This window comes from Empidonax traillii, unplaced genomic scaffold (assembly GCF_003031625.1).
Source record: "Empidonax traillii isolate 1590-97213 ecotype Southwest subspecies unplaced genomic scaffold, ASM303162v1 scaffold1138:size371499, whole genome shotgun sequence".
NCBI lineage: Eukaryota > Metazoa > Chordata > Aves > Passeriformes > Tyrannidae > Empidonax > Empidonax traillii.
The window spans coordinates 227,180-230,954 of NW_020956331.1; the positions used below are offsets into that span (position 1 = coordinate 227,180).

The 3,775-nt window shown below is 58.8% G+C and overlaps 1 long non-coding RNA gene across 1 annotated transcript; it reads left to right on the forward strand.

The window, feature by feature from the left end:
- Positions 1–209: 209 nt before the first annotated feature.
- LOC114068865 lies at positions 210–824 on the forward strand. The gene is made up of 2 exons (XR_003573683.1): positions 210–276; positions 531–824. It is a non-coding gene; the product is annotated as an uncharacterized LOC114068865 (long non-coding RNA).
- The last annotated feature ends 2,951 nt before the right edge of the window (positions 825–3,775 follow it).

Sequence of the window (3,775 nt, forward strand, 5' to 3'; positions counted from 1 at the left end):
TTTCTGTCCTTAAAAGCCTTCAACTCTGCTGGGAAGAGCTCAGGAAATCCAGCAACAGCTGGGACAAAGGCATTCCTGCATGTGCTGCTGAGGTTTGGCACGTGTCTCCTAGTTCCAGGTTGGGTTTTTTTTATAGTATGTCATAAAATAATGTTCTATATTCTATATATTTTTATGGCCAGCAGGAGAGCAGTAGAGGGCAGGGATGGCGGAAGGCTGGCCAGGAGGAGGGAGGCTTTGGGGAAGGAGTCTCCAGAGGAGCACCAAGACAGGCAGGTACCCTGGGAGCAGGGCCTGGTGCAGTGTGGAGCGGGGTCAGGGTGGGCAGGCAGTGAGGGGCAGTGCCTGGGCACCTGCAGGGGGGATTCCTTGGGGCACAGCACGGCCAGAGCAGAGTGGGGGAAGGAGTGGGGGCTGGAGATGGCTTATAGCTCTGGCTGGCTTTGCCCAGGGGCACCTGAGAGGAAATCCCACGCTGTGGGCTGGGATGGCAAGACTGAGGACATCTGAAGAGTTTTGTCCACTCACAGGGGCTGTGTTGTGACAATGAGAGGTGTGTGGAGGGATGAAACGTTCTGACAAATTGCCCTCAGCCCGGCCCTCAGAGCCCTCCGAACAGAGGTGATGGTGATGGCACCGTGGCACAGAGGAGATGGCACCAAGGACAAGCCCTTGGCTTCAGCCTGGGGCTGCAGGGGACTGATCTTACCCATAGAGCCACCCCTCGGTGGGTGAGGGAACATGAGCCAGTGGCAGCAGGACCCGAAGATGTGTTTTCAGGGAGTGAAATGTTTCTGGGAGTCAAAGGGCGCAGGGCTTTGGTGTCATGGCTCAGGCGATGTTTCCTCCACTTTTCACCAGTGTTCCTATGCCATCTCACTGGTGGCAGTGTCCCAGGACCTGCTCTGTCCCCCCAGCCCCACAGCCGAGGGTGCTGTGGGGTTTAGCCAGGCCGAGCCGTGTGCCGTGCCGGGAAGGGCACGGTGCGGAGCCAGCGCCCGGCTGGCACCCGGCCCTTGGCTGCAGGGTGGGGATCATTAGGTGCTTAATTTTTAAGATGTTCACTAACTTTATGGGCTCTTTCCCGGCCAAGTGTGGAAACTTGCCTGTGGTCTCGGGTGGCGTCTGTGGGCCGGGCGGGGAGCGGAGCGTGCCGGGACCTGCGCGCCGTGGGTGGTGGGGGGAGCGCTGGGCACCTGGCTCAGAGCCCACCCTCCTGTGCGTGTTCCTGCAGCCCTTCCCGGGCCATCCCAACAGCAGCAGCAGCGGGTCCGTGGCCCAGAGCCCGCCTGCCTGTGCCAGGCGTGTTCCTGCAGCCCTCCAGGGCCATCCTGCCGGCAGCCCAGGTGATTCTCTCTGCTCCCTGCCCTTGGGGCAGCTCCAAGCCTTTGATTCCAGAGGCTTGTCAGGACACTTCAGCAGCTCCAGAAGGTGCATGTAAATACAGCGATTAAAAACATGGTTCCAGGGGCTCTACTGAGGCTGAAAATGGCACCAAGACAGCCCAGATAGAGGAGCTGCCACAAGAACAGATCTATTTTCTTAAGCCCCCAGGAGCCAACAACGATGGGAACGGGGCACAGCTGGGGACATGAGAAGGGACAAAGGGAGGACTCGTCCCCAGGAGAAGGCAGGAAGGAGAATGTGTTGCTGTAGGCTCTGGGGAAGATGTTCTGACTGTTCAGGGGGAAGGAAGGAGCATTTTTATATAAAGTGATTGGGCTGCCCTGACAACCACATTGTTTATTAGTGGAAAGTTGGAGGATTTCAGAGGGGAAGTATTATGAAGGTCATTTATTCTGTCCTGCTCCGCAGAGCAGCACTGGGGGGTCTGCCCCACACAGCCAGGCCCCACCAGGGCTCCTGCCCTTCCCTTCCTGGCAGGGAGTGTAACAGCTCCTGCTGTCTGCCCAGTGGAATACAGCTCAGCAAGGAAGGACACTTCTTCTTTTCTCCTTCCTTTCCCGTTTCACAACTTTCTCTCACCACATCAGACGTGCCTTTCGTTGTGTCACATACTGGCAGGTGCTAAAGTGGAGCCCCAGCCAGGGGAGCTTGGCAGGGCCAGCAGAGGGGGGAAAACAGTTTGGCTGTGCAGCTGAGTGGGATCCAGCATGGAAGCTGCACTGGCCCCTTCCCTGCACAGCATCACCTGCAGCCACTGCCACAGGATGCCCTGTTTGTCACTCCTCAGTGCACTGGAGGGTCCCACAGACACTGCTCAGCACAGCTCTGGTTAATGGGCTCCTTGCTCGGGACCTGGGCTCACCAGATCATCAGAGCCTGCTTTGGCCCCTCCTCAGCCTCAGTCCTCCCCTCCCCACCATCTCTGTTCCTGGGGCTGTATTTATCTTTACACCTCTGGGGAGGAGCAGCAGTGGCAGTAGGAGTGGTGGCTGGAGCAGCAGTGGTGGCTGGAGCAGCAGTGGTGGCTGGAGCAGGAGTGATGACTCTCACTGTGCCAGGCACACAAGCCTTTTCCAAACCAGCTGGAGGAGAAAGAGCTCTTTCTCCGAGCACTCAGGGTATCCCTCTCCATTCCCTGAACAGACAGGCTGTGGCCAGCAGTTAATATCCTCTGGCACCGTGCCCTGCCCAAAGAGGGTGGCAGGCTCTTCTTTTAATAACTTATTTATCTTTCCTTATTGCAGGAATGATGACAGTTTTCATTATTAAGCTGCTAGGTAATAGTGTAGCCCTCGGTGGGAGCTGAATCATCATCCCCTCTTTGCTGACAGTTTGATTCAGCTCCCCTGGAGAGCTGTGACAGAAGAAGGATGAGCGGTGCCCATCGCCACGAGCCGGGGCCCGAGGGGTGTGGGTGGGCACAGGCGGTGGGCACACGCCCCCTGAGGCTCGTGCTCTGTGTTGCTGTCCCCTGGGGGTGCTCTGTGCTGTCCTGCAGCCCCTCCATCCCGAGGAGCCTGTGTGTCCCTCCTCTGGGGGTGCAGGAGCAGGGACGTGCAGGACATGGAGCACAGGGCGATGGGGAGCACAGGGAGCACCCTGACCCATCTCAGAGCCTGCACCCCTGCAGGGATGGCAGGGACACGAGGAGAGCTCTCCAGCTTCTGCCTTGCCCTGAAAGCAGCGTCCTCCTCTGCAGCCCGAGGGCTTTGGAAACCACCAGCCCACAGTGGTTGTGCGTGGGCACTGTGGAGCCAGAGGGAAGCCGCAGAGTGGCTGCTGAGGTGCTTCCTGCCCTGCTCTGCCCACTGCTCCTCTGGGCAGGCAGAGCTCCTGGGGGCTGGTTGGCACCTGGGGCTGCCAGTGGGATGAGGGCAGAGCAGAGGGGCCAGCTGGGAGCCAGCCCTGTGCCTGTACCTCTGCCACCGTGGCTGCCCTGCGCTGGCAGGAGTGCTGGGGATGTATGAAATCAATTAAACATGACCCATTTGTAATTAGATGTACAAACACGCCTAAAGTTAAATGAGGGCTCCTCACAGAGAAAGAATGTGGCGTGGTACCACGTTAAATGAGAAACTCATGCACTTCCCAAATGGGAGCTTCCCAGATTCACACATGGAGCTGCCTTTGGAAAGCAGCCCTTCTCCTTCCCCTTGGCACAGGCAGGTTGCAGTGGCTGGGTTGTCTGGGTGTGGGGACACACAGTGCCATGGGGATGGCAGTGGGGAGAGGGGCCATATCCCGCTCCTCCAGGAGCCTCAAAGCCATTGGATGGTTCCCAGTGCGTGCCCAGCTCCCCTGTGGGACCGTGCTGGCAGCTCCTGCTGCCCCCCTTGCCTCTCCCCCTCTGCTGGACCCCCACCACCAG